This window comes from Perognathus longimembris, chromosome 12, assembly GCF_023159225.1.
Source record: "Perognathus longimembris pacificus isolate PPM17 chromosome 12, ASM2315922v1, whole genome shotgun sequence".
Classification (NCBI taxonomy): Eukaryota; Metazoa; Chordata; class Mammalia; order Rodentia; family Heteromyidae; genus Perognathus; species Perognathus longimembris.
In genome coordinates this window covers 1,054,468-1,061,217 of record NC_063172.1, presented here as the reverse complement: position 1 = coordinate 1,061,217, position 6,750 = coordinate 1,054,468, and positions in this window count along the sequence as shown.

Below are 6,750 nucleotides of genomic sequence, written 5' to 3'. Positions count from 1 at the left end.
TCTCCTGAGTGCCCTGCGGTCTGCGGTCACACGATTTCCCCGAGTTGGACATGGCTTGCTCCCCAGGGAACTGTGGGTGCTGCCTCTCAGGTCTCCAGCCCCAGCCGTATCCCCGCAGCTCACTGGAAAATAGTCACCACCGCAGTGGGGGAGGGGCCTCTCCAGTGACACACACGCTCTTGCACTCCTTTCTGGCTACTGGCACACTAAAGCTGGATTTGACGGGTCCTCAGTGGTCCAGGCAGTGTCCTGGAGTCTCACCCTTCATAGAGGGTGACTGTCCCCAGGGGCTCCACACTGGCAGGGGACCATCGTCACACTGGGAGGACCTGGTGCGCAAAGCAGAGCGCACAGGCTAAGGGTCTGCCCATCGTGCGGTGGTGCTGGGGGGGGCGGCTAGAGGGTGACGGGGACTGAAGAGGGCCCGGCGTGCGCGTTTGTGGGTTGATTGAGAAATGTCTGACGCTGGGAAACCTGGCCCTGGTCTGCCTTTTTTTTTTTTTTAAAGAGGGCTGGGAATGTGACTCAGTGGTAGAGTGCTAGCCTAGCATGCATGAAGTCCTGGGTTCCATTCCTCAGCACCACATAAACAGGAAAAGCCACAACTGGTGCTGTGGCTCAAGAGGTAGAGTGCTAGCCTTAAGCAAAAGAAGCCAGGGACAGGGCCCAGGCCTTGAGTTCAAGCCCCAGGACTGGCGGGAAAAAAAAAAAAAGGTAGTACTCACCTGTAATCCTAGCTACTCTGGAGGCTGAGATCTAAGGATCACCGTTTGAAGCCAGTGGAAATTCTAAGATTCCCATCTCCAATTAAATACCAAGATAAAGCACTAGCCTTGGGCATAAACATAGCCAGGCCCTGAGCTCAAGCCCTAGGACAGGCATGCGTGCACACACGTGAGTCTCATCATGTAGCCCCAGCCGCTTGGGGAAGTTGGGGTCTGTGTGGTGACTGCGGGCGGGCGCTGGGGCCGGTGGAGCTGGAGGCGGCCTCACCCTGCACGCCCGCACCCCCTCCCCCCACAGCGGGCTGTGCCGGGTATGTCCCAACTTTCTAATCCTACTGGATCCAGTGGAAGCCATGTCCACACTGCCAGCAACGCCAAGCCACGGGCCTGGGCCGCCCGGCCTAGGTCCACTGAGTCAGGACTGGTGACCAGGCTCAATCCCAGGGCCCTGCGTCTCTCCCGGTGTGCTCACGTGGTCCCGCCCCCCCCCCCCCCCGCAGGCCGGCCGAGGGTCCACCCGCAGGGTCGGAGGAGGGAAGCTCCGGGCCGCCGGGGTCCTGGGGGTCCTGTGTCCCGAGGGCCCCCGCAGGCCTCCGGAGAGTGTCTCCCTGTCAGCGGCGTTTGGGGGCCGGGATCCGAGGCTCCGCGCTCCCTGCGTGGCTCTTCCACGCGAGGCTCTGCTCGGCCACTTGCGCCGAGCCTCCACGTCCAGCTTCCGGCTGGGTATTTGGGGATAAGGGCGTCATGGGTTTGCGGGCCCGGGCTGACTTCGGACCCATCTCAGGTCTCGCCGGCCCCTGGGGTCCCGGGCTCCAGATCCAGCCCGAGGCGGGCGGGGGGCCAGGCTCGAGGGGCCGGGGGCGCGGGCGGAGCGCCGGGGGGGCGGGCCGGGGCCTCCCCGCTCGTCCCGGTCGGGCCTCCCGTGCTGCTCCCCGGCCCGGCGGGGCTGCCGCGGCCGCCCGGGGTCAGGGCCTGGCTCTCCCGCGGGGCCGGGCCGGGGCGCCGTGTCGGCGTCGGTGTCGGCGGGGGCGGGCCGAGGCTGGCCTCCCGCCCGCGGCCCTCCAGAGGGTCCCGGAAGCGGGGTGGGGCCGCGGGCGGGACTTCCGGCGGCCGCCGCCCGCTCCCTGGGGGAGCGCCCGCCGCCGGCCCCGGGCTCCGCGCCGGCCGCGCGCCGCTGGGCCCCGCGCCCCGGGAGGTCAGGGCGTCCCGAGCCTGGGCGGCAGCCGGCCGGAGGCGCGCGGTCCAGTGCCGAGGCCGGGAGAGCTGTGCCCCGTGCCCGGCTCCACAGCCCTGTCACAGCCTCCGGCGGTCGGAGTGGGGGTGCCTCGCTCCAGCACCCCCTGCGCCTGCCCATGGGGGGGGGGCGCGGGAGAGGCTCGGGAGCCGTGGGCCACACCAGCCCGGCCGTCACTCTTGGCCCTGCCCCAGCCTGTGCCATCCACCTCCCGAGGTCCCCGATGGCTCTGGACCCTTCCAGGACCTGGCCTCCGTCGAGAGGCCCCCTCGGCCCCACGCCCCTCGTGGGGGCCTCCGGGGCGGCAGGCCCTCTCGCCCCGGTAGCAGCGGGGACCTGACAGGGGACAGGTGCGCTAGGCCGCCGGCCGCGTGGCCGCCGGTGGGGAGCCTGGGAGCCCCGAGACGCCCAGGGCAGACCCGGAGCGTCTCTACCCCGGCCCGGCAGGCTGCCAGGCCCAGCGCCCCCGCTGTGAGCCCGGCTCAGGCCGGCTGGCTGCTTCCTTTCTTTTCAGACGGCGGCTCTAGCGAGGCGCTGGGGGCTCACGCGCTCCCTGCCCGGCCCCGAAACCCGCCACCGGGGCCCAGAGCTGGGTGCCATCCGTACCATCGCCTCTCCTTTCGGACTCGGAGCCCGCAGCACCCTCCCCCAGGCCCGCCCAGTCCCCCGGAGGCGCTTCCCGCCGCGAGAAGCCCTTCCTTCCCCCGCGCTGCCTGCGGCAAGGCCTCTGGGCACTACGGAGCCGCGTGTCCCCCGTGCCCACCGCCAGAGGGGCACTACGGAGCCGCGTGTCCCCCGTGCCCACCGCCAGAGGGGCACTACGGAGCCGCGTGTCCCCGTGCCCACCGCCGGAGGGCCCGGCGCAGGGATCTGGATGGGAAGGGGACAAGGGGCCGCTTCCCCACCAGGGTCCTGGGTCCAGGAGCTAACCGCCCTGCTCCTAGCCAGCCTCCAAGAAGGCCTGCGTAGAGCTAACGCCTCGGCCTGGAAAGCAGAGGAGGGCCTCCCATCCCCCCCACCCCCTGCGGGCCTAGCTCATCCTCACCAGCGCTCTGGAGTCAGGTTCCCCGTGCAGCTGCTTCCAGTGAAATTTGCGTCCATATGCACACGGCCCGACACTGGTTTTCTCTCCCTCTGTTCTCCATTCCAGGGGCTGAAGGAGGCCCCTGTCCAGCGCGATGCCCTGGGAGGCCACTAGGTAACCCGGGCCTGGGCCGGTGCAGGCTGCTGCCACAGTGTGGGAGGGGGGCAGGCCCCGAGGGGAGGGGCGGGGCCGGCAGGGGAGGTGAGCCCACACCCTGCTCTGCCATCTCTCCAGTTGCTCCCTGCAAGGCAGCAGGGCTCAGCTCTCCAGAGCCCCTGGCTGGCCCTTCGTGTGTCCCCCTGGGGACCGGATGGGTCACTGCTCCTGTGAGAGGAAGCGGCTGGCTTGGTGGCAGGGCCGTCAGCTTCCAGCAAGCCTGTGGTTCTGGAGAAGGCCGGCTCGCAGGAGCTCCGGGGCTCCTTCCAGATCAGCTGTTGAAGTAGCGGAGCCCAATTCCACTCCAGCCCCTGGGGGGGATGCAGCCTGGCCTCGCTTCCGGAGGCAGATGAGCGCCCGTCTAGGAGGCCGGTCGCCGGCTGCCACTTCCCTCCCTGCTTCAGAAATGCGCACAGGCGGGGTGGGCTGCAGGCGGGCTCCTGAGGGACCACGGCTGGCCCGACCGAGGGGGAGCGGGCCAGCGGCCCGGGAGCAAGGGAGGGGCGCGCACTGCCATCCAGGGGCACGCGGCACCAGGAGGGTGACTGAACACCGCCCAGCCCGCTCCGCCGTCCTGCCCCCAGCCCCCCTCCCGCGTCACCAGCTGCATGGCCACCGCCCCCGCCCAGGCCGGCTTCCTGGCCTTCCGCACCCTGGTGGGGGCAGCCTGGAAGCCCAGCACTTGCTCCACCGCAGGCGAGGGGTGCACAGGCTCCTTGGCACCGCGTGTGGCGGTTGGGAGGGTGGCAAGTGCGTCGTCCTACCCGCTGCCGGGCATCCGAATAGGGGCAGTGGGGTGCCCAGCCCACACCCAGGGAGGCGGAAGCGGGCGCCTCACACTGTCAGCAGAGGGCGTCTGCAAGCCGGTGAAGGACTGGCACGTGGAGTGTGTGTTTTAGAACCCAGAAAACTGCTGCTGTACCATTTCATTTGTCCCCAAGTGGAAAAAAAGCTCACGGAGGGGCACAGCCCGCTCTGTAAGGCCAGGTGCCCGGTAAAGGGTCCTGTGAGGCCGCTTCCAGGGCCCCACCAGACAAGAGGCAGGAGGGCTGGTGACAGCCCTGCGCAGGGGGCTCGGCCCCATGGCCCTGGCGAGGGCAGAGGCGGGCACAACCCCTGGCACACAGGTGTGGTTCCGGGCAACAGCAGGGCCGGTCTGGGCTCCACAATTTGGGTCGGGGGTGAGGGCATTTCTGGGCTGGGATGGTGGCTTCCCCCTGGCTGGAGTGTGCAGGCTGCCTTCTGAGAAATGAACGAGAACAAAGGCCACCGCGCCACCCTGGAGCCAGGGCCGGTGGTGGCGCCCGCTACAGCGGCTTCCTCCCTTGGTGAATGCAAAGCCCGTGCGCACAGCCAGAAAATTTAAAAAAGATTTAGTATTTACAGAAAAGAAAAGAAAAGGCTGAGGCAATCCCCAAAACCGTGCTCTCTAAACCGAGCAAGGGCTTGAGGGTCGTCTAGAGGAGCGCGGGGTGGGATCCCCCCGTGGGGATCGGGTGTTAGAGTCACAGCCCCGACGCCTTGGCAGTGCTGGCTGTTTCTCACACAAAGCAAGGATTATTAGAGTCACTTAAACCCAAGTGGCTACTGCTACTTTTTTTTTTTTTTTGGTGTTTGGCTAGTCCTGTGTCTTGAACTCGGGGCCTGAGCGCGGTCCCTGCGCTCCTTTGCTAAACCTGGCGCTGCCACCGAGCCCCGCCCCGCCGAGCAGCCGTGGCCGTGGCCGGTTCCGCCCGCGGGGGCCGCGGGGATGCGGTCAGGGCCCGCCCGCGCCCCGGCGCCTCTCGTCCGGGAGGTTGCCATTGTTACACAGCGATGCTCGGTGTGTCACCCCAGCGGAGGGGGTCCATTTGTAACTTAAAGCCCAGCTCGCCCCGGCCGTGCCGGGGGTGGAACTCGCGGCGCTCCCAGCTCGGCCCCGCGAGGGGAGGTGGCTGGGCGCCGGGGCGGAGCGCGCGGGAGGGCGGCGCCCTGCGGTCCCCAGGCCCCGCCGGACCCGCCTCCCTTGCGGCCGCCGAGCTGCCGTCCCGCGGGCCCAGTCCGGGCGCGGCCGCCCGGGGGTCCCGGCCTCTCCCAGCGGCCGGCGGGGCCGCCCCGCCCCGGCCTCCCCGAGACCCCGACCCCCGCTGGGCTCGCGCGCTTCCTTTGCGCGCCGGGTTTAGGAAGTTCGATCCTCGGGCACGCTCCAGTCGGAGTGTTCCTTCCCTTCTTATATTCAGATAGTCGTGGTTGTCAAGGACTTTCCAAACTCGCACAGGCCTCCCCACGTCCGGGCCGCTCCCCGCAGGCCTCGCCTGCACTGGCGCACCCATGGCTGGGCGGGGTCAGGCCACGCGGGCCCCGCCTCCAGAGGGAGCCCCGCCTCCAGAGGGAGCCCCGCCCCCAGAGGGAGCCCCGCCTCCAGAGGGAGCCCCGCCCCCAGAGGGAGCCCCACCCCCAGGAGGAGCCCCCCCCAGGGGGAGCTCCGCCTCCAGAGGGAGCCCCCAGGGGAGCCCCGCCCCCAGGGGAGCCCCGCCAGGGTCCTCAGCTCCAGCCCTGGCACTGGGGACCCACAGAGGCACCCTGTGGTGGAAGGGCCATCCTGCGCGGTGTCGGAGGCTGCGCACCACCCTGGCCTCGGCCCACGAGATGCCCGGGCGGCCTCTCCACGGAGGCGGAGCCCCCAGCGATAGCGGGGTGGGGCGCCCAGGCCGGAAGTAGAGCTGCGGCTCAAGGGGTGGAGTTCAAGTCAAGTGAAAAATAAAGCACAGGGCCTAGGCCACGTTCAAGCCCCAGGACTGGCGCTCGTGCACGCATGTGCGCGCGCACACACACACACACACACACACAGCTATGGTCAAGCTGCACCACCAGCATAAGAATTCAGAGCCATCCCCACCTGAACCTCAGCCAGCCTTCCCCGCAGATGCCGCCCCGCGCGCCACGCCACCCGGGTGCGCACACGAGGGAGCGGAAGAGGCCAAGCAGTCCTGCAGCTCCAGCCCCCTGGGGTGGACAGGTCAAGCCTTTGGGGATGGGGGGCGTGGCGCTGGCATACAGACACGGGGGACCACCACGTGGTCCTCGTGCCCAGCCCCCTTCTCCCCCGGCCCCGCTTTGCCTGCACGGCCCGTCTTCTCTGTTCTAGAAGCCGAGCTCTGCGGTCAGGATTCGCGCCGGCCCCCTGAGCCTCTCAGAGCCTTCCGTCGTCTCAGCGTCACTCTTTGCTTTTCCTTTTATTCTTTTCTTTCCTTCTTCCTTTCATCCCTTTTTTCCCCCCCTCCAGTCCTGGGGCTTGAACTCCGGGCCTGGGCTCTGTCCCTGAGACTGTGCTCAAGGCGCGCGCGCTACCACGTGAGCCACTGCGCCGCTTCCAGCTTTTTCTGAGTAGTTTATTGTTTATTGGAGATGAGAGTCTCCCAGACGTTTCTGCCTGGGCTGGTTTCACACTCGGATCCTCAGATCTCAGCCTCCTGAGTAGCTAGGATCACAGGTGAGCGCGGACCGAGACCAGAGCTCCAGCGCTTGGTCCCGGTGCTTGCCCGCCGGCTCGGCCCTGGGTCCCGCCCCTC